This window comes from Macaca fascicularis, chromosome 17, assembly GCF_037993035.2.
Source record: "Macaca fascicularis isolate 582-1 chromosome 17, T2T-MFA8v1.1".
NCBI classification, from domain to species: domain Eukaryota; kingdom Metazoa; phylum Chordata; class Mammalia; order Primates; family Cercopithecidae; genus Macaca; species Macaca fascicularis.
In genome coordinates this window covers 31520621-31544860 of record NC_088391.1, presented here as the reverse complement: position 1 = coordinate 31544860, position 24240 = coordinate 31520621, and the positions used below count along the sequence as shown (strand labels likewise).

The window sequence follows — 24240 nt, the reverse complement described above, 5'->3', positions numbered from 1 at the left end:
ATAAATGCTATTTGACTTTTCACTTAAGTAAAAAATCAGATATTCAGCAGATAGTCTCCCAGTGACTATCATGTGTAAAACTCTTTCCAGAAGGGTAATTATATTTGACAGATGCTACCTGGAAGGGAGTGTTAGGCCCCCACTACATTGTATCAGAAGGGACATTACTTAAGGCAACCAAGGACATTGTAGCAAGGATGCAAAGCTGGAGCCAAGGCTCACATAGAAAGCAATAATGTAAACGGAAAGATATAACATCAGAGGAGAAGATGCTGGAAAACAAGAATCAAAATTAGCCATGATGGCTGGGCACAGTAGTGGATACCTATAGTCCCAACTACTTGGGAGGCCAATCTGGGAGGATTGCCTAAGCCCAGGAGTTTGAGTCCAGCCTGGGCAACATAGACCCCATCTCTTAAAATTAGTGGCCAGGTATGATGGTTCATGGCTGTAATCCCAACATGTTGGGAGGCCGAGGTGGGAGGATCGTTTGAGTCCAAGAGTTCAAGACCAGCCTGGGCAAGATGGTGAGACCCCCATCTCTGCAAAAAAAAAATTTAAAGTTTATTTGGTGGTAGACAGTTGTGGTCACAGCTATGTGGGAAGCTGAAGTGGGAGAATTGCTTGAGCTCTAGAGTTCAAGACCAGTGAGCCATGATTATGCCACTGCACTCCATCCTGAGTCAACAGATCAACACCCTGTCTCAAAAAAAAAAAAAAAAAAAAAAAAATTAGCCGAGAAAACTGAAAGCAGGATAGCTGAGTAATTCAGGACTAAGTTCTGGAACTAAGAATGTGAATTACACCTTCCCTAATCTTCACTGTGTTGAATGGAACATAGTAAATGCTTATAATATCTGATAAATAATGGGTACTTAGTAAATTCGTGAATGAATATGTTGAGATGATCAACCTTAAGCTCTTCAGAGATACATTTCATAGCATATGAAACAAAAATATAACCATAGACTTAAATGTAAGAGAAAAGGAGCAAGGCTTAAGTAAAATCATGGGGGAAGTTTTTAAATGTGAAATTCTATGCTGGGCATGGTCGCTCACGCCTGTAATCCTAGCGCTTTGGGAGGCTGAGCTGGGCGAATCATGAGGTCAGGAGTTCAAGGCCAGCATGGCCAGCATGGTGAAACCCTGTCTCTACTAAAAATACAAAAAATTAGCTGGCATGGTGGTGCGCGCCCATAATCCCAGCTACTGGAGAGGCTGAGGCAGGAGAATCACTAGAACCTGGGAGGCAGTGGTTGCAGTGAGCCGAGATTGCGTCACTGCATTCCAGCGTGGTGATACAGGGAGACTGTAAAGAAAGAAAGAAAAGAAAAGAAAGAAAAAGAAATTCTATCCTTCATTTTTAGTCTATAAATTGGAAAAGACAGCCATTTTTCTTTTTCTTTCTTTTTCTTTCCTTTTTTTTTTTTTTTTTTGGGACAGAGTCTCGCTCTGTCACCCAGACTGGAGTGCAGTGGCACGATCTCAGTTCACTGCAAGCTCCGCCTCCTGGGTTCATGCCATCATTCTCCTGCCTCAGCCTCTCGAGTAGCTGGGACTACAGGCGCCCGCCACCATGCCCAGCTAATTTTTCTGTATTTTTAGTAGAGACAGGGTTTCACCATGTTAGCCAGGATGGTCTCAATCTCTTGACCTCCTGATCCACCTGCCTCAGCCTCCAAAAGTGCTGGGATTACAGGTGTGAGCTGCTGTGCCCGGTCAAGACAGCCGTTTTTCAATCTTAATTATAAGTGGTCTGAGAAGCATGGTTTAAGAGCCACTCCCTTACTTTAAAATATAGTATGAAATTTTAATCACAGCTTGGATACCTAGTTAATGTCAGAGAAAATAAAACTTACATGGATCTGCTTTATTCATTTAAAAAATTAAGCCTATTGGAGAGATGCGACACACGATTGTAGATATTCTAACAATGAAGAGTCAAGAAAAAGCTAATTTAGGTAAGTTTTAGTTCTTTTATTTCGTTCAAGTGAATTGTAGTTTTTTGTTGTTGTTTTTTAACTTTTATTTTAAGATCAGGAATACATGTAAAGGATATGCAGGTTTGTTACAAAGGTAAATGTGTGTCATGGGGGGTTGTTTTACAGATTATTTCCTCACCCAGATATTAAGCCTAGTATCCATTATTTTTCCTGATCCTCTCCCTCCTCCACACTCCCATGTGCCCCAGTGTGTGTTGTTCTTGAGGTGTCCATGTGTTCTCATCACTTAACTCCCACATGCAGTATTTAGTTTTCTGTTCCTGTGTTTGTTTGCTAAGGATAATGGCTTCCAGCTCCATCCATGTTCCTGCAAACGACATGATCTCGTTCCTTTTTATGGCTGCATAGTATTCCATGGTGTTGTGTACCACATTTTCTTTATCCAGTCTATCATTGATGGGCATCTGGATTGATTCTGTGTCTTTGCTATTGTGAACAGTGCTGCAATAAATATATGCGTGCATGTGTCTTTATAGTAGAATGATTTATAATCCTTTGGGTATATACCCAGTAATGGGATTACTAGATCGAAAGTATTTCTGTCTCTAGGTCTTTGAGGAATGGCCACACTGTCTTCCACAATGGTTGAACTAATTTACTCTCCCACCACAATGTAAACACATTCCTTTTTCTCCACAACCATGCCAGCATCTGTTATTTTTTGTCCTTTTAAGGATAGCCATTCTGACTGGTGTGAGATGGTATTTCATTGTGAATTGTAGTTTTATTGTTTCTTTGCTGAATTAGTTTTTCTTTTATCTTTTTTAATTATTAAAATATGTAGGTTATTTTTTTCCTCATACTTCTGTTGACCTACCTCTGAGATAAAGTGGCTTTATGTAGTATAAAGAATTTTTAATTAGGAGATCTGGCTCAATATTTAGATTTGTCACTGAATGTCTGTGAAAGTTGCATTGTCTCTCTAGGCTTTAATTGTCTGCCTTAAAAATGAGGCAGTTTGACTAGATATCTAGACTTTTCACCTGTTACATTCTGTGATCTGTTGTGTTGGCTAGAAAAGCTCATTCAAGAATTCTCTTTGCTAGGGATAGTAGATGGAGATAAGAGATTCATTAGTTGCCAGTCATAAAAACATTTTAAGATTGAGATAAAGTTTATGCCAGTTGATAGGACTTTAGGCAAAAAATACCCTCTTATTTGTAAAATACAGATTTTTTGGGACCATTGAATGAAATAATATTTATAAAGTATCATAGTTGATGACACACAGTAAATTCATTAAACTGTAGTCATTAATTAACTTTAGAAAAATGGTTTCCAATTATTTGCTATAACCGTATATGATACAGTCAATAAATATTTGAGTGCATATTATGTACCATCGCCTATATATCTAGTTATTTTCTTTTATTAATTTTAACAAGAGTCAAACAGTTTGAACTTTTTCTTTCTTTTTTTTTTTTAAAGAGTCTTGCTCTGTTGCCCAGGCTGGAGTTCAGGGGTGCGATCTCGGCTCACTGCAACCTCCACCTCCTGGGTTCAAGCGATTCTCCTGCCTCAGCCTCCTGAGTAGCTGGGATTACAGGCATGCGCCACCACGCCCGTCTAATTTTGTATTTTTAGTAGAGATGGGGTTTTGCCATGTTAGGCAGGCTGGTCTTTACCTCCTGACCTCAGGTGATCTGCCCACCTTGGCCTTCCAGAGTGCTGGGATGACAGGTGTGAGCCACAGTGCCCGGCCAACAGTTTGAACTTTTAAAGTCTCCTGATATATGCTGCCAGATTGCTTTCCAGAACAGTATTAGTACCCTTTTAGTATGTAAAATTAATTTAAGATGTAGAGATCTAGGTTGAAGGGCTAAACCTTAAAAAAAAAAAATCAAAGAGCATACTAAAGTTCTAAATTAAGGCTAGTCTCGGTGGCTCACGCCTGTAATCCCAGCACTTTGGAAGGCCAAGGCGGGTGGGTCACCTGAGGTCGGGAGTTCAAGACCGTCCTGGCCAACATGGTGAAATGCCATCTCTACTAAAAATACAAAAATTAACAGGGTGTAGTGGTGAACACCTGTAATCCCAGTTACTCAGGAGGCTGAGGCAGGAGAGCCTCCTGAGTAGCTGAGATTACAGGTGCCCACCATGCCCAGCTAATTTTTGTATTTTTAGTAGAGGTGGGGTTTCGCCATGTTGGCCAGGCTGGTCTCGAACTGCTGACCTCAGGTGATCCGCCCACCTTGACTTCCCAAAGTGCTGCGACTACAGGCATGAGTCATCGCACCAAGCCTAAAATATTTTTAAACAAGCAAGGAAGGATTCAGTTTACCACTCATAAATTTATCTGAAACTAATCATGAAGGTTTTATTCCAGTGAAATAAAAAGTAAATCTAGCCAAGCATGGTGGCACATACCTATAGCTCCAACTACTCAGTAGGGTGAGGCAGGAGAGTAACTTGAGCCCAGGAGTTCAAGGATAGCGTACACTGTAATCATGCCTGTGAATAGCTCCTATACTCCAGCCTGGCAACATAGCAAGACCCTGTCTCTGAAAGAAAAAAAAAGTAAGTCTGAGATGTTAAGAAAAGGGTTAGCCACGGGAGGAGGATTTGCTCCTAGTGTTACTGGATCTCCAACCTCCCCCACGCCATTTTTTCCCTTCCTTGGAGATCTAGATGGTTCACGCCCACAGCTGCCCTGCCCTGCTGATGGTTCTCTGGTCATTCCAACTGCGGCAGTCTCTCACTGCCTGCCTCTTCTCAGGATGCCACCTCTGCTGCCAGTGTGGGTGGGTGGACGTGGTGCCCCCCCATCCTGCTGCTACTGCTGTTGCCAGTTTCTCCCTCAACTGCTGCCAAAACACATTGTGTGTCTTTTTATTACTATAAATTAATTGATAAAAGTTCAAATGTATGAACTTAAAAGTTCACTATTTAGCTCACAATTACATAATTACAAGTAATTAAAATTTTACTTTTTGTGAGTTTTATACCATAGAACCACTTTAAAAATAATTTTTCCTTAATAATAAAGTAATATATGCTCATTATAGAACATTTGAAAAACAAAATTGCTCCATTCCTGTTCATCAGCTTGGGGTACAAAAGGAAATTTCATTTGGTCAATATTAAATTAGATGGTTATATAGCCTGGGCACGGTGGTTGATGCGTATAATCCCAGCATGTTGGGAGGCCAAGGCGGGCAGATCACCTGAGGTCAGGAGTTCAAGAGCAGCATGGCCAACATGGTGAAACCCCGTCTCTACTAAAAATACAAGCAATTAGCCAGATGTGGGGAGGCAGAGCTTGCAGTGAGCTGAGATTGCACCACTGTGCTCCAGCCTGAGCAACAGAGGAAGACTCTGTCTCAAAAAAAAAAAAATAGCCAGGTGTGGTGGTGCACACCTGCAGTAGTCTGAGCTACTTGGGAGGACTCTCCTGAGGCAGGAGAATTCCTTGAACCAGGGAGGCAGAGGTTGCAGTGAGCCGAGACCGGGCCACTGCACTCCAGCCTGGGTGACTGAATGAGACTCTGTCTCAAAAAGTAAAAAAAAAAAAAATAAATAAATGAACAAACAAAGAAGACGGCTCTGAGTCCCATATACCACTGTTAAAGAGAAGGTCTCTCTTTCCTTCTTCAGTGCTTTGGCCTGAAATAACTCCTAGCCCCCAGGGATGCTTAGGCTTTCTCTTCCTGAGGTGTCACTCTGGCCAGAAATGTGGAAGTCATTCCTAAACTCTTTCCGCCTTGTTCTTCAGATTTACTTAATACTAAGTCCTTGGAGAATTAAACACCTCGCCCAGGTCACAAAGCATCCACTTAGTGAGTCTTAGGAGACAAAATCTAGTGCTTAGGAGGCTTGGGCTAAAGAACACTGTTTTTTTTTTTTTTTTTCTTTTTCTTTTCTTTTTTTTTTTTTTTTTTACTGCTCCTTGCAGAGCAGGACTACCCCATAGGCAGTATGCCCAGAGTAGCCAAGCACATTGTTCTTAGGTAGGGTTATGCTTATTATTGGTGGCAATAAGCCTTCCTAATGGAAGATGTGGATGGAATAAAGCTGCCTCAGGTGCCCCCGCCAGCTCCCATGCCAGAAACTTCTTTTGGCATTGTTGCCATCGTATAGCTACTAAGTGGTAAAAGTAGTATTCACTTCCTCAGTGAGTTTGATGTCAAACTTTTTTTCTTATTTTTTTCTTTCAAAACTTTATTAATAAAATTTCCAAGTAATCAAAAAAGTTGAAAGGATAGTAACATTCATATATTTATCCCCAGGCTGAAACAACCATTAATATTTGCTATACTTATTTATTTATCAGGCTGAAGTATATGAAATGATAATAAAAAGCCTGGGCGCGGTGGCTCATGCCTGTAATCCCAGCACTCTGGGAGACTGAGGTGGGCAAATCACGAGGTCAGGAGATCGGGACCATTGCAGCTAACACGGTGAAATCCCGTCTCTACTAAAAAAAAAAAAAAAAATACAAAATATTAGCCAGGCGTGTTGGCGGGCGCCTGAAGTCCCAGCTACTCGGGAGGCTGAGGCAGGAGAATGGCGAGAACCCGGGAGGTGGAATTTGCAGTGAACTGCGATCGCACCACTGCACTCCGGCCTGGGCGACAGAGCGAGACTCCATCTCAAAAACAAAAACAAAAACAAACAAACAAAAAAGAAATTATAATAAAAATTGAATAGAAACAATTTAATGTAGTTCAATTTACTGTACATGTGTTGTTGAACAATTTGAAGATTTCTTTCAGATACCCATGACACTTCAGAGTGTAACTTCTAAAAATAAGCTTGTGCTTCCCTACAAAACCCAAAATATAATTATTATACCTAAGAAAGCAATTCCCTAAAAAAACTAATATCAAGTCTATGTTCAGATTTCCCCAAGTGCCCACAAAATGTTTTTTATAGCCCTTCTTTTTCTGATTCAGAATCCAATCAAGACTGATGCATTGCACTTGATTATGGCTTTTTTTATTCTACATTAACCCCACATACCCTTTTGTTAAAAATGACATTGACTTTTTAAATTGATGGGGCCGGTTCTCTTGTAGAATGTAGATTGCCCTTTATTTTTTTCTGGACTATCTTTTCAAGGATGTGTAGATAAAACAGCCTTAGAAGGTGAAGACATCTCCCTCTGCAGCAAAGTAATTTAAAACCTTTTTATTGTAAAGAGCACATAAAATGTACCATTGTTAATTGTAGAGTTCAGTAGTGTTAAGTATATTCACATTGTTGTGGAACCCATCTCCGAAACGTTTTCATCTTGCAAAACTGAAACTCTGTACCCATTAACCAACACCTCCCCATCTCCCTCTCCCTCCAGCTCCTGGCAACCACTATTCTGGCTTTCTGTTTCTAGGAATTTGAACACTTTAGGGAACCTCACATGAGAGAAATCACACAGTATTTGTCTTTTTGTGACTGGTTTATTTCACTTAGCATGATGTCCTCAAGGTTCATTCATGTTGTACCATGTGTCAGAATGTCCTTTATTTCTAAGGATGAATAATATTCCATTGTATATTTACAACATACATATTGTATGTTGCAAATATGCCACATTTTTCTTATCCATTCATTTATCATTAAACATTGGTAATGCTTCCATCTCTTGGCTATTGTGAATAATGCTGCTATGAACATGGCTGTACGAATATTTCTTTGAGATCCTGCTTTCAATTCTTTTGGCTATATGCCCAGAAGTAGAATTACTGGATCATATGGTTATTTCTATTCTTAGTTTTTTTAGGCACCACCATGCTGATTTTCACAGCATGACACCATGGTACATTCCCACCAACAGTGTACAAGACGGTTTACTCTGTCGCCCAGACTGGAGTGCAGTGGCGTGATCTTGGCTCACTGCAACCTCCACCTCCTGGGTTCAAGCGATTCTCCTGATTCAACCTCCCGAGTAGCTGGGACTACAGGCACGTGCCACCATGCCTGGCTACTTTTTTGTATTTTTAATAGAGACGAGGTTTCACCATGTTAGCCAGGATGGTCTCGATCTCCTGACGTCATGATCCACCCTCCTCAGCCTCCCAAAATGCTAGGATTACAGGTGTGAGCCACCGCACCCAACCTCATTGTGTTTTTGGTTTGTATTTCCCTAATCATTAGTGAAGTGCTTGTGGGCATGTGTATATCTTCTTTGGGGCAATGTCTTTTTAGATCTTTTGCTCATTAAAAAAAATTGAGTTGTTTTTAATTGAGCTGTAGGAGTTCATTATATGTTTGTATATTAATCCCTTGTCAGATGCTTGATTTACAGATATTTTTTCTCATTCTGTGCATTGCCTTTTAACTCTGTTGATTGTGTTTTTTCATGCACAGATCAAGTCAGATTTTAACATTATATATTAGCTTCTATAATTTGATATTTGAACACTTTTTCTCATACTGACCACCTTGGTTTCTAATAATATCAAAATATTTGCTTTCTCCTAAAAATACACAAAATAGCCACAAAATCAAAGTGCTATATTTACTGCTAAAAATAAGATACAGTATGAAGTTCGATATGTCTTTGAAATTCTTTTTGTCCTTAGAATATACAGTGGTAAGATGTATATCTTATACAGTGTTCAAAATTCATTCAAAATTCTTGTCTCTGTGTGGCTATATTACCAATTCAATACAGAGTTTGGGTAATTCATTTCAGTCTGTTTTTAATTTTAGTGTTTGCTTGGTTTTTCTTTTCTTTTTTTTGACATGGACTCTCGCACTGTCATCTGGGCTGGAGTGCAATGGAGTGATATCGGCTCACTTCAACCTCTGCCTCCTGGGTTCAAGGGATTCTCCTGCCTCAACCTCCTGAGTAGCTGGGATTACAGGCATGTGCCACCATGCCGGGCTAATTTTTTGTATTTTTAGTAGAGGTGGGGTTTCACTATGTTGGCCAGGCTGATCTCGAACTCCTAACCTCGTGATCCACCTGCCTTGGCCTCCCAAAGTGCTGGAATTACAGGTGTGAGCCATCATGCCCGGCATTGGTTTTTCTTTAAATATGTAAAATAGTTACATGGATTAAAAAGAAAATGTCTATAAAAAGATATATTCAGAAAAGTCTTGCTTCCATTCCTATCTCTTTTACCCCATTCCCCAAACTCTTACCCCAGAGGTTTTTTATTTGACCTTCCAGTATACATTTATGCAAAATTAAGCTATATATTTATATGTTTATATTTATATTCTTATTTCCCCCCATTCCTTACATGAAATATAACAATACTGGAATCTTGAAGCAATTTACTTTAAGTGCATGAATCTTAAACTCTCTATTTAAAAAAATCTGCAAATAAGGGTCATAATAACCTCATGAACTTAAGAAATTGTTTGTTCTAAATGGTAAATTATGAATACCTATTTAAAAATAAGATGGAAATGAAGGATATTCATTGTATCATCATGGAAATGTATTACTATCTTACGTTGGTTGTTCTTATTCTCCTTCCCTGTCTACGGTAAATATACAGCTGCCTGAGAGAATGGATTTACAAGCCTATATTCCCATAGTACTTGGCTCATAAACCAGTTTCCCATTCATCTCATTGTTTTACAGTTATTTATATGTCTTTTCCCCCAATAGTGTGTGAGCTCTGAGAGCAGGGAGCATATATCCTATTCTTTTTTGTATGTCAAGCCGCATGCTACAGGGGAAAGTTCATTGTCTTTGGAATCTTGGCTGTATCACTTCCCAGCTGCATGAGTTTGTGCATGTTACTTCACCACTGTGGACTTCAGTTTTCTCATTTACAAAAAAGTAATATCCTCTTGCAGGACTCTTGATAACACTAAATGAGACCGTGTAAGTAAAGGGCCCCATGAGTGGTCCACCATCCTCTGAGCTTCCAATGCTATGGCGCCAATATTTTGTTTGTTCCTAGATTCAACTTCCCTTTCCACTGTGACATTAGCTCTTTCGATAAATTCTACCTACGTTTTGTTTATTGTCTTATCCCAACCAGTCAAAACCACCATGATATGCCTGTACTTGCTCTATTGAGAATAGATGTTCTTTCTTTCCAATTTATAGCAAAGATGGAGTTAGTGTAGGGGGTGAGTTGGTAACATCTGTTTCACAACTCTAGGGAGCAACGTTCTCACAGACCAGGGTGAAAGATGGCCCCTGAGAGACTGTGCAACTTGACAGCCTGGCTTTCTATCCTCCAACCTACACACCTATCTGTTTCTAAGCCGTTTTTTACTACTTTTTCTTTACCTCTTCTACCTGTGCTTAGGAACTCATGCTTTCCCTTTAGCATCAAGCTTCTGGAGAAGTTATTTACTCCATTGCTCCCCTTTTATTGGCAATTTTCTTCTTCTTTTCCATTCACTCTTCAATTAATTGCAGTCTAGCTTTTGGTTTCCCTAGATTGAAACACATTCCAGAAAAATCAGTTTAATTTGGACTTGCTCACTGAAACCTTTCATCACTGTATTACATTGGATTCATACCTCTCCCAACCCCAATTCCATATCCTCCTTACCTGATTTAGTTTTCTTCAGAGCACTTATTCAATACATTAAATCTTCACATATTTATTTGCTTATTGTCTGTGTTCCCTGCTAGAATGTAATCCTAGAGGGCAGGGATTTTCCTTTTTTTTTTTTTTTTTTGAGACAGAGTCTTGCTCTGTCGTCCAGGCTGGAGTGCAGTGGCATGATCTCTGTTCACTGCAAGCTCCGCCTCCCGGGTTCACACCATTTTCCTGCCTCAGCCTCCTGAGTAGCTGGGACTACAGGTGCCCGCCACCACGCCCGGCTAATTTTTTGTATTAGTAAAGACGTGGTTTCACCGTGTTAGCCAGCATGGTCTCGATCTCTTGAACTCGTGATCTGCCCACCTCGGCCTCCCAAAGTGCTGGGATTACAGGCGTGAGCCACCGTGCCTGGCCGAGATTTTTATTTCTTATTTTGTTCACTGCTTTATCCCAGTGCCTTGAATAGGAGATGCACCTAATGGGTGCTTCATGCATATTCACTGACTTGAACAAATAAATGTATTTTCTTATCTCCACATTCATTGTGTCCTTTTCCATGTCCTCCTTGACTTCGCAGGGACACTTGACACTTGCTTCCATGTGCTTCCATGACCAGACTCTCTCTTGGGTTTCCTCCTGTTTTCATACCACTTTCTTATTTCCCTTTGCCAGCTTCTTTTCTTGTTACTCTTAAATATTGGCCATTCTGGTGTTGTCCTTGTTCTCTTTCTCTTCCTATGCTACGCTTTTCCAGACAAGCTTCTCTACACTTGGGGATTTGAATACCATCCACAAGGTGAAAATTCTCAAGCATGTATTTCCAGCTCTTGACTGTGCTCCTTCCATCATTGAAATGGCCCCTCCCATCTTAAATCCCAACACATTGTTTTCTCCCCAGACTGCTCTGTATTTAGGTTAAGAACCAACACACAACTGATTCCCCAAATCAGAAACTCAAGAGTCACCTTGAACTCCTTGCTCTCACCAGCACTCTGAAGCAGTAGGACACCAAGCTGCCCATGTTATCCCGGCTCGCTCTCTGCCCACTGCACCATCTTATCATTTCTAGCTTGTCCTGTTTCACTCACTCTCTAAAATTCCCTTGCCTCTGTCTTGCCTCCCTCTAATTCATCCCACACGTGGCAGCCAGAGCATTCATTTAAAAATGCCAAACTGCTCATGTTTCTCCCCTTAAAGAGTTCCCCTTTTTGTGATTCTTAGCTGTCTGCAGAAATCATCCAAACTTCTTGGCACAGTATGGAAGGCCCTTCAAGATCTGTCACATCCTCTACCCTGACGCAAATATTCTGCGTGTGGTATGGACGACTTGTAATTCTTTAAAGAAGCCACACTCGTTCTTATGTCCTTTGTACATTGCTGTTCCCAGTGTACTTTGTACGTGCTTTTCCCAATGCACAGATGCTCTTCCATGCTTTGTCTATCTGGTGACTCCTACTCAGGTCTTCCCTGATATCCCCAGGCAGAAACAGAAGATTCCTCTGCGTCCTCTCCTACAAGTACTTCATTTACAGCACTGATTGCATTGGCAGGAATTGCTTTTCATATGTCTATCTTCCTGAAGCATCTGTGAGCCCCAGGAGGGAATAAACTTCATCCTAACCATCTTTTTGAATTTTTTTCTTGGCACAGAATGTTTATTCCGGTATATTAAGTTGAACAGTAAAAATACTACTCTTCATCATCACCTCACATTTAACATGAAATTCTCATTTAAAATGTTCCTAAGATACTTTCTCAGTGGTCCAGCATTGGGCGGTTGCTATTCAGTGCAGAAAGGGAGATGCCACCTAAGTGTGGTGGCAGAGTGTGGCTTGTCACCCACCAAGAGGCCCGAGTTATTGTCTCTTGGCCTCTATGGACTTTGTGAGGCATTTAATCCTTCAGACTTCAGTTTCCTTAACTAAAATGAGGAGCGGAATAACCTGAGTTCTGAGATTAAACAGAAAAGTGGAACTAAAGCATCAGCCATACTCTGTTTTGGCAGCCAATTTGTAAGCTTTACCATCCTAAAATAAGCTCTGTGTATTTTATGCAATTATAATTTTGTATATTCATTTAATGTGTACCGGAGTTGTAGGCAGTCATTTTATTATTTTTATTTTTATATTTTTTAGGGTCTCACTCTGTCATGCATCCTGGAATGTAGTGGTTTGACCATAGCTCACTGCAACCTTGAACTACTGGGCTCACGCAGTCCTCCTGCCTCAGACCCCTGACTACAGGCATGCGCCACCATGTCTGGGTAATTTTTAAAGTTTTAGTAGCAATGAAATCTCACTATGTTGTCCGGGCTGTTGACAAACTCCTGGGCTCAAGCAATCCTCCTGCCTCAGCCTTCCAAAGTTCTGGGATTATAGGCATGAGCCACCACGCCTGGCCGTAAGTGGTCATTTTAGATCCTAAACTCCGTAAGGGCCAAAGGCCTTTTGACTCTCCACATATGGTTGAGTAGAGTACCTGCACTCCATATGTATCGGCTGAACTGACTTGTATAGTGTTCAAAATACCTTCATAGCAATTTCAGAAACACAAGATGAGAAGTAGATTTGCTGTGATTTTAGTTATAAATAACAGGGAAAAAATGTTTTGCTCCTGGTAAATGAAAGGCACCAGTTTATCCAAAGGACTGAGAAAGGAAACTGATGCCTTGATCTGCTAAGTCCAAATCCTTTTGATAAAATAGGGGTGGACAAATGGAAAAACCTGCCCAGATGCCTTTGTGATATGTTTGTTATGCTCAGAGTAGGTGCTCTGTAAATACCTGTTGGATGAATGTTGCGTGACTGCAGTTCCTCTGTAGCTTTAAAGAGTTCCTAAGAGCAGCTAGCCATATCCCTTAATAGTACCTTTCTGCTGACAGGAGCCGGCTATGTATGCTGTTAGTACGGTGGTGAGATGATGAAGCAGGAGAGAGGTCAATTCTGAATAAACATCTAGGAATTTAGTAAGAGAAGTTGAGCAAAGAGCTGCATAAAACAGCTGTGGATACCAGTTAATGTAAACTTCATTCAGCTATACTAACTTTTTGAAAAACAAAGGCTGATGCCTGGTTACCTGAGCACTGACTCAGGCCCACAGGTTAATTTTGGAGAAAACATTTTATTTTGAATTATTTTTTGTCGGGGCCAATACAATCCAGTTTTCCAGAGTTTCTAACACTCCCTATTATCTTGCTTTACTCATTTACATAACCTGTGAATCTCCTGAAACTTCTTCCTGCCTTAAAGGAAACTGAAACTAGAAAGAGAAACCTTTGGATGGCAAACTGGTCTAAAGTTACAATTTAGTCTTCAAAATTGGTTTAAGGAAGCTTTCAGAGTTGATGGGCGTGTTTCTTTAAAATTTGTTTTAAAGATTTGTTTACTGCTACGATCTGTGAAAGACTTAAAAAAGAAGGGCTCATGACGAGTGTCCAGGGCCCCTTACAGATAGGCGTATTTTCATTAAGAATTGTTGGCCCGGAGTGGTCTGCCTGTAATTATACGCAGCTCACGCCTGTAATCCCAGCACTTTAGGAGGCTGAGGCGGGCAGAGCACGAGGTCAGGAGATGGCGACCATCCTGGCTAACACGGTGAAACCCCGTCTGTACTAAAAAAAATAAAAAATAATAAAAAAATAAATTAGCTGGGTGTGGTGGCGGGCACCCGTAGTCCCAGCTACTCGGGAGGCTGAGGTAGGAGAATGGCGTGAACCCGGGAGGCGGAGCTTGCAGTGAGCCGAGATCGCGCCACTGCACTCTAGCCTGGGCGACAGAGCCAGACTCTGCTTCAGAAAAAACAAACAAACAAACAAAACAACAACAACAAAAAAATTAGCCAGGCATGGTGCTGGGCGCCTGTAATCTCAGCTACTCAGGAGGCTGAGGCAGGAGAATTGCTGGAACCCGGGAGGCGGAGGTTGCCGTGAGCCGAGAGCTCACCACGGCACTCCAGCCTAGGCTGACAACAGCAAGACTCCATCTGAAAAAATAAAAAATAAAAAAAGAATTGTTGATTTTGTGCATTCTATGTACCAGCCTAGGTGTGTAGATGTATGGCACTTCACAGAATTTGCACAACTATGGGAGGCTCAAAGAGTAAGAACTTACTCAAGGGTACCCAAGATTCACTGAGGCAGAGCAGGGACTCATCCATCTCCTGATCTCGGCTCCTTGTTCTATTCATTGCTTCACGAGGTAACACATGATTTTCTACTGTATTGGGCACTGAAAGAAGGTACGCCTGTAATCCTAGCACTTGGGGAGGCCGAGGCAGGCATATCGCTTGAGGCCAGCCTAGGCAACATGGTGAGATCTTGTTTCTACAAAAAACACAAAAATTAGCTGGGCATGGTGGAGTATGCCTGTAGTCCCAGCTACTCAGGAGGCTGAGGTGGGAGGATCGCCTGAGCCCGGGAGGGCGAGGCTGCTGTGAGCTGTGATCGTGCCACTGCACTAACTCCAGCCTGGGTGACAGAATGAGACCCTGTCTCAAAAAAAAAGAGAGAATGATAGGAAAGGAGAGGAAGACAGCAAGTTCATAATTTCTTTTTTTTTTTTTTTTTTTTGAGACGGAGTCTTGCTCTGTCTCCCAGGCTGGAGTGCAGTGGCACCATCTCTGCTCACTGCAACCTCTGCCTCCCGGTTTCATGCCATTCTCCTGCCTCAGCCTCCTTAGTAGCTGGGACTACAGGTGCCCACCACCACGCCCCGCTAATTTTTTTTTTGTATTTTTAGTAGAGACAGGGTTTCACCGTGCTTGCCAGGATGGTCTTGATCTCCTCACCTCATGATCCGCCCGCCTTGGCCTCTCAGAGTGCTGGGATTACAGGCGTGTGCCACTGCACCCGGTCCATAATTTCTTTTCTTTTCTTTCCTTCTTTTTTTTTCTTTTTTTTTTTTTTGAGACAGAGTTTCACTCTGTTGCCCAGGCTGGAGTGCAGTGGCATGATCTTGGCTCACTGTAACCTCCACCTCCTGCATTCCAGCAATTATCATGCCTCAGCCCCCAAGTAGCTGGGATTACAGGTGCCTGCCACAAGGCCCGGCTAATTTTTGTATTTTTAGTAGAGACATGGTTTCACTATGTTGGCCAGGCTGGTCTTGAACTCCTGGCCTCAAGTGGTCCACTTGTCTTGGCCTCCCAAAATGCTGAGATTACAGGCATGAGCCACTGCGTCCAGCCACAAATCCATAATTTCTAATTGAGCAGCCTAAAAAAGGTCTGCTGCAAGATTATAATAAAATAAAATTAAGTGACATTTATTGAGTGCCTACTATATGCTGACATTGTCTTAATTCTTACATGTATTAAATTAACTCACTTAATTCTCACATCCACTCTATAAGGTATTATTCTCATTTACAGATAAAGAAAGTGAGGTACAAAGAAGTTAAATAACTTTTTTGCCCAAGTTAAGGAATGTTTGAACCAAGATTTGAACCCAGGCAGTCCAACACCAAAGTTTACATATACATAAGCTATGTTGTAGCCATTTGCCTTTTATTTCATGGAGGGTGGAGAGGAGGAGAGGTTGTAGACAGTAAATTAAGTTCTATCCTGCATTTAAAATTCAATGAAATATTTCTGCTTAAAAGTCAATGATGTAATCTTTATTGGTATTTTCATTGACATTCATCATTTTTTTGATATAAGCATCCCATTATACAAATGTTCAATTCTTTTGGAGAGCTCTGGAACTGTAAATTATTTTTTGAAGCTAATTAGATGGAGACAGGCTTTGTTTATTAGAAAAACAAGAGAAAAACCATGGGCTATGCAGTTTTCAGCAGAAAAGTCACAGCCCCCCTTCCACAAAGCCACCATCTGTTTCTACTCTACCATCGCAGAATCCAGATGTTCTCATCCTCCTAGCAAATGCTTTCCAATTGGAACTTCTTGTTCAAGCAAATCAAAGCAGAGCAAAGTTTTACATAGATTGGACTTTGGCTTTTCTTGAGTCATCCATTATGAAAAAAGTGCAAGGCAATTCTGTTGCTTTCATGCTGTGGTCTCAGTCAGCAACACAGACCCGTCATTTATTATATTGAACTTCGATTTTTGTATCTCAAGGGAAAAAAAATTTAAATTTTAAGTCCGAGGTAGTATAGAAAAAAATCCTTCTAAAATAATACAGGAATCGAGAAATTGCTATGGGGTCCCTGCCCACAGTTTTAAAAATAACATTACAACAAGAGTGGGGGTTTTTTTTGATCTAGCTTTTTAAAAACCAATTGATTATGAGGATTCATAAGGTGATATTCACAAGTAATGATTGTTGAAAGTTGTATGAATAAAAAGAGGATAGACATTAGCGAGTAATTTTAACTTAGTCTCCATATATTTAACATGTGATTGAAGAATAAAGGAAACTTTTGAAAAAGAAAAAAGTTGCTCCAGATTCCTAACACCTTTTTAGTTTTGGTATTCCTTTCCACCCTGTGACATTGGTGCATAATTAATGGATATAAGGCAGGACAAATGTATAGTGCTAAAGTTCTATTAGTTAGCTTAAGTTTCAGGACCCACCTTGTAAGACTACTCATGTGAAGCAGGAGACATCCCCTGACCCTATTTAAAAACAAATTTTAGTACAATTTGCTTATAGAAAATTCGTTTATGTTCTAGAGTTCAAGAGGGTATAGTGACTATTAAACTCAATAGCTGTTTGCTTCTTTTTTGTTGAAGTTATACAGACTTGGTAAAGCTTATGTCTGGCAGTATTGAAAAAGCAAGGCTGGTAAAACCAACGGCAAGGCTAGGGGATGATTGTAAATTTTGGATGGGCTAGCAGCCATCCTGAGATGGTTTTGCTACAGTTGGTGGTGGTGTGTCGATGATAGGACATGCTAACAGAGGACAAGAAGGGTGACAAGATCCAGCTGGAATCAGCTGGGCCTTGAAATCAACCTGTAGAATGGCAGATCTATGCAGAAGTATCTGCAAGTCCATATACTACTTACATTTAAGGTATTCTAGGATGTTAAAGAAACAAGTAGCCAGTGTTTGTACAAGAACTCAGGACCACTATTTTTATTTCTAAATATTAAAGATAAATGGTTATCCTGTGGGCATTGAAAGGTTAACTCCAAAGACACTGGTCTGCCTGGCATCTACATTAGGCCACTGGTATAAATAATGCCAGCTAACAAGCATTGGGGCATTACCATGTGTGAGGCACTGGTGAAGATACTTCATGTGAATTTCATAATTTAATCTTTTTTTATTGTGGTAAAAAATACATAATATGAAAGTTACCATCTTAACCATTTCTTTGTTTTGAGATGGAGTCTCGCTGTTGTTGACTTGGGCTTGAGAGCAATTACATGATCTCTACTCACTGCAACCTCCACCTCCCGGGTTCCAGCAATTCTGCCTCAGCCTCCCAAGTAGCAATTCTGCCTCAGCCTCCCACCACCACACCCTGCTAATTTTTGTATTTTTGATAGACATGGGGTTTCACCATATCGGCCAGGCTGGTCTCAAACTCCTGACCTCAGGTGATCCACCCGCCTTGGCCTCCCAAGGTGCTGGGATTACAGGCGTGAGCCACCACGCCCGGCTCATCTTAACCATTTCTAAGGGTACAAGTTCAGTGGCCTTAAGTACAGTCACGTTGTACAGCCAGTTGCCAGAATATTTCATCCTTCCAAACTGAAACTCCCTATCAATTAATTCCTCCATTCCTGTTCTTAGCCCCTGGCAACCACCATTCTACTTTCTGTCTCTATGCATTTGACTACTCATTATACCTCACATAAGTGGAATCATACAGTATTTGTCCTTTCGTGACTGGCCTATTTCATATATATATGAATACACACACACATACACACACACACACACGCACTGCACGCATGCACCATTTTGTTTATCCATTGATAGACAATAGGTTGCTTTTACCACTTGGCTATTGTGAATAATGCTGCTATGAACATGGGTGTGCAAATCCCTCTTCAAGATCCTGCTTTCAGTTCTTTTGAATATCTACTCAGAAGTAGAGTTGCTGGATCGCATGGTAATTCTATGTTTAATTTTTTGAGGACCTGCTATACTGTTTTCCATAATGTCTGCACCATTGTACATTTCTACCAGCAATGTATAGGCCTTCCAATTTCTCTGCATTCTCACTAACACTTTTTTATTTTCTGTTTTTGTTTTCATTTCTTAATAGTAGCTGAGAGGTTTTTCCTGATTCCAAATACACGGAGTGTTTTCCACACCAACAACCAATTCAACCAATTCTCTGGCATCAACTGGGTGTCCAGTAATTCAGTTCAGTTCTGATATGAACTTCTGAGGTTAGCACAGACCTCATAGATTAAGGACTCCTTCCTATTAGACTGTCCCCACTTTGGTTGAAAGTCGCAGGGGTCACCAATATTTCTGACTGACCAGCTATAAATTTGGAGTTTCCGCAACTCCTCAGGCTTGATAATTCACTGGAATGGCTCACAGAACTTAGGAAAACACTTTACTAAACATTTAGCTGTTTCTTATAAAGGATTCATTCAACCCAGGAACAGCCAAATGGAAGAGATGCAAAAGGCAAGGTACTGGGTGGCGGTTGGGGGTGATGGGACGGAGCTTCCATGTGCCTTCTGGGCACACCACTCTCCCAGCACCTCGATGTGTTCACCAACCCAGAAGCTCTCTGAACCTCATCCTTTAGGGGTTTGATTGGTTTCATTATGTAGGAAAGATTTATTAAATCATTGGCCATTGGTAATTAAGTTTAATCTCAGGTCCCTCCCCCTACTCCAGAGACTAGGGAGGGAAAAGGAGTGGAGGTAATGGGAGTGGCTGAAGTTTTAATGATGTAATCCCCTGGTTGGATTTTCTAGTGACTGACCCCTAACCTGAAGGTGTCTAGGGGCCCCTGCTTTGAGTCATCTCATTAGCATACAAGACAGTAAATTCCAAGAGTTTTAGGAACTTTGTGCCAGGAACCAGTGGCAAAGACCAAATATTTATTTTTTATTATACCATAGTAGCCATCCTAATGGGTGTGAGGTAATATCTTACTGTGGTTTTGGTTTGGATTTCCCTAATGATTAGTTATGTTGAGGAGTTTTTCATGTGCTTGTGGGGCATTTATGTATATCTTCTTTGGGGAAATGTCTATTCAAGCCCTTTGCCCGTTTTTAATTTGAATTATCTGGTTTTATATTGTTGAGTTGTAATTCTTTATGTATTCTAGATATAACCTTTTATTAAATATATGTTTTGCAAATATTTTCTTCCATTCTGTAAGCTCCTTACAAGTCTGTTAATCAGGTCCTTGAATGCACAGTAGTTTTCATTTTACATAGTTTGATTTATTCATTTTTACTTTTCTTGCCTGCACTTTTGGTATCACATCCAGGAAATCATTGCCAAATCCAGGGTCATACAGCTTTTCCCCTATGTTTTCTTCTTATCGTTTTTATAGGTTTAGGTCTTATGTTTAGGTCTCTGATTCATTTTCAGTTAATTTTTGTATATGATAAAAGGTAAGGGTCCAACTTCATTCTTTTGCATGTGGATATTCAGTTTTCCCAACACCACTTGTTGAAGATATTGTCCTTTCCCCATTGAATGGTCTTGGCACCCTTATCAATCATTTTTTAATCTTTACATCCACTTTGTGAGATAGATGTCTTCAGATGAGGACACTGACACCCAGAGAGGTTAAAACGCTGGTCCAAGGTCACAATGAGTAAATTGTGGAGTCAAGATTATAACCTAGACTAAAGTAAAAACTTTTGTGCATCACTGGACACTATCAGCAGAGTAAAAGACAACCCACGAAGTGGGAGAAAATATTTGCAGATCACACATCTGATAAGGGATTATTATCCAGAATATATAAAGAAGTCTGAGAATTCAACAACAAAAAGCCAAACAATCCAATTCAAAAATGGGCAAGAAACTTGAATATATGTTTCTCCAAAGAAGATAGATAAATGGCCAATAAAAACACCTGAAAAGGTTCTCAACATCCTTAATCATTAGGGAAATACAAATCAAAACTACAATGAGCCACCTCTTCACACCAATTAGGATGGCTGGTATCAAAAAACAGAAAACAACAAGTGTTGGTGAGGATATGTAGAAGTTGGAACGTTTGTGTATTGCTGATGGAAATGTAAATGGTGCAGCCGTGTGGGAAAACAGTATGGCAGTCCCTCAAAAAACTAAACATAAAATTACTATATGATCCACTTCTGGATGTATATATATAAAAGCATTGAAAGCAGGAACTCAAATAGATATTTGTTTACTGACATTTTTAGAAGCATTTTTCACTGTAGGCTACAGGTGGAAATAACCTTAATGTCTACCGACAAATGAATGGACAAACAAAATATTTTATATATATATATATAATGGAATATTATTAAGCCTTAGAAAGGAAGGAAGTTCTGACACATGCTACAACATGGATCAACTGTAAGAACGTATGCTCAGTGAAATAAGCCAGACACAAAAGGACAAATACTGTATGCTTCCACTCATATGAGGTACCTGGAAAAGCCAAATTTATAGAAACAGGAAGTAGACAGGTGGTTGTCAGGGGTTTGGGAAGGGAAGAATTGGGAGTTCATGTTTAATGAGTAAAGAGTTTCATTCAGGAAGATGAAAACGTTTTGCAGATGGATGGTGGGGATGGTTGCAGGACAATATGAATGTACTTAATGCCACTGAATTGCACATTTAAAAATGGTTAAATTGTAATCCAGGCAATTTCCTCCACAGCCTACAGTCTTAACCCCAGTATTATAGCTGCCTCTCTGGTGTGTGGCTTCTTACAGATTTTCAACTACCATTAATGTGGTGGGTGCCCTGCCTCATCCACTGAAATGTCCTCTTCAGCCTGACTATATGGAAGTCCAGTCTGACTTGCACCTGCTCAGTCTTTTGGCTTTGTCTTCTGGATCCCTGAGATGTCCCAGCCAGCGGAGATCAGAACAAACATTGGTAATCCCTTAGATTGGTATTCTGGTTTTCCCTTATTACTTGCTTTACTTTATCCCAGTCAATCTGGCTTTTAGAACTGTGCTTTTTGAAGTTTATCCACCATTTTTAGACATTATGTACTGGGAAGAGTCACTCATGTTTAGTTCTCAATATTGCCTCTGAATTATCTGAGATGCTCTTTTCTAATATTACTTCTAACACCTGGGACTCTTTTCTAATATTACTTCTGACACCTGGGCTAACATGGTGAAACCCCATCTCTACTAAAAATATAAAAAGTTAGCCAGGCATGGTGGCAGGTGCCTGTAGTCCCAGCTACTCGGGAGTCGGAGACAGGAGGATCACATGAACCTGGGAGGCGGATGTTGCAGTGAGCCAAGATCACACCACTGCACTCCAGCTTGGGTGACGGAGCGAGAGGCTGTCTCAAAAAAAAAAAAAACTAAATGTGATAGTAGATATTGAACATCTTGCATCTTACAGACTTTTTGCTAAACATAGCTTTTAAATACACACATTTATTTTTACTCCTGCTGAAACCCTGCCAAAATGACAATAAAGGAATACAAAAAGGCATGCATGCCCAAGCCCAAGTAAAATGGGAAAAGTAGAAAACAGTTAAAGAAAAAAAAAAAAAAAAAGAGAGATGTCATCAAAGTGTTAGAGAATAGAAATTGAATGCAGAATGCAGAATGAATTGGAAGCAGAGCAGATACTCAATTAGTACTCACTGTTCCACTCTCACATAACCCCATTGATTATTTACAGGCAGTGTCTGTTCTGTGCTCCTGCCCTCCTTATAATTAAATATTTTCATGGTCATCCCTGAACAGAGGAATGGTAATTGACTTAGCAAGTTGAAACCTAAACCTAAGAAAGCTAAACCTAACTGCCTGAGGAGAGGGATGCCAAGGAGAGGGAACCAATTTGTTCCAGACTGCACTGGGAGAGTTCAGGATTTGGTAGCAAACATCATACAGAGTCGGGCTGAGGAGGAAAGGCTCAAAACAGGGAGATTTAGATTCAGAATCAGAATTCTTATCTGCAACTCTGAAGTCAAATAAGACAATGAAACAACTCTTTCAAAATGTAGGAGAAAATGTTTTCCAATGAAGTATTCAATACCAATTAAACCATTAATCACAATATTCTTAGATACGAAAGGTCTCACAATTTTACTTTCTATGTTCTGTTTCTTGTTAAATTACCAGATAATGTGTCCTATGAAAATGGGAGACAGAGAGGGAGAAAGAGAGAGAAACAAATTTCTGTTGTTTTAAACAATCCAGTCTGTGGTATTTTGTGTTATGGCAACCCCGCAAACCAATACAACAGGGTTAGCAAACAAGCCTCAAAGCTACATTTACAGAGCATATCTTATTCTTTAGACTGTGTATTTAGTTGGGAGCTTTGATAAGAGGCTGATGGAGATTTTAGGGATAATTTATGTCTCCCGAAACTATCACTTGGTATTGCCACTGGCTAGATCCCAAACTGGATGAATCCAGTGAAATGAATGTGTTTTAAAGTTATTTCACATGCATAAGCTTGTTATGCAATATATTTTAGAGAAGTAACATCTCTACGCCACTGTGTAGTAAAGGCCTTGAGTGTTTCTCTTCTTCATCAAAGAGGCAGATATGAAGCCTGGAGAAGTAGGTCTCTGAGCCCATCCTTCTAATAAAGCTTAATAAGACTGGCTACAGTAAGACATCACTCATTGACATCTCATGTCTCTGTTTTAGGTCTGACTCTTTACTACTTAAAATAAAATGATTTAATCTCTTCTTCTACCTCATTATTTGCTGTTAAATTTACCAATTCTCCTTAGCCTAATTTCTTTTAGCTGTCCTGGAAAGACCTTTCAATAACTCACAGAAAACCATCAGCCCCATCCCCCCCCCCAAAAAAATAACAAATTAAGACCTCAGAATTATCACTTGGTAATTAACTTGAATTTTTGTTCTTTTTTTTTTAAGATGAAAATTCATTTGTTTTTGTAGATGCCATAAGCTCAAATTCTACTTCCAAAATATGTTTCAATCTGCCCAGGTCTTCTCATCTCTAGCCTAATGGCATGTCCCTCTCTCTGAAGATTTACTACAGGAGCTTCTTCTGTTCCCCTTTTTTCCGTTCCCTTCCCTTCCTTTCCCCGCCCTTCCCCTCCCTTCTTTTCTTTTCTTTCTTTCTTTTTTTTTTTTTTTTGAGACAGAGTCTCGCTCTGTCGCCCAGGCTGGAGTGCAGTGGCCGGATCTCAGCTCACTGCAAGCTCCGCCTCCCGGGTTCACCCCATTCTCCTGCCTCAGCCTCCCGCGTAGCTGAGACTACAGGCGCCCGGCACCACCCCCGGCTAATTTTTTTGTATTTTTAGTAGAGACGGGGTTTCACCATGTTTGCCAGGATGGTCTCGATCTCCTGACCTCGTGATCCGCCCCCCTCGGCCTCCCAAAGTGCTGGGACCACAGGCATGAGTCACCGCGCCCGGCCTTCTCTTCTCTTTTCTTGACGCTGTCTCACTCTGTCACTCAGGTTAGAAAGCAATGGCGCAATCTCGGCTCACTGCAACCTCCACCTCCCGTGTTCAAGTGATTCTCCTGCCCCAGCCTCCTGAGTAGGTGAGATTACAGGCACTCGCCACGATGCCCAGCTAATTTTTGTATTTTGTTTTTAGATGGAGTCTCACTCTGTCCCCTGTTTGGAGTGCTGTGGCGCGATCTCGGCTCACTGCAACCTCCAACTCCCTGGTTCAAGTGATTCTCCTGGTTCAGTCTCCTGAGTAGGTGGGATTACAGGAATGCACCACTACGCCCAGCTAATTTTTGTAT

General features: G+C 40.7%; 1 long non-coding RNA gene across 5 annotated transcripts in view; it reads left to right on the top strand.

The window, feature by feature from the left end:
- LOC107127960 (uncharacterized) overlaps positions 1 to 24240 on the top strand; it is a 33596-nt gene that overhangs the window by 3747 nt on the left and 5609 nt on the right. For 2 of the 5 annotated variants that reach the window (XR_010582605.2, XR_012426999.1), the window contains exons 1-2: positions 12587 to 12719; positions 21250 to 21415. This is a non-coding gene — a long non-coding RNA (uncharacterized lncRNA). Of the gene's footprint in view, positions 1 to 1891; positions 1962 to 12586; positions 12720 to 21249; positions 21416 to 24240 lie in introns of those variants that run through there. The other 3 variants (XR_012426998.1, XR_012427000.1, XR_012426997.1) reach the window with 2 other exon arrangements.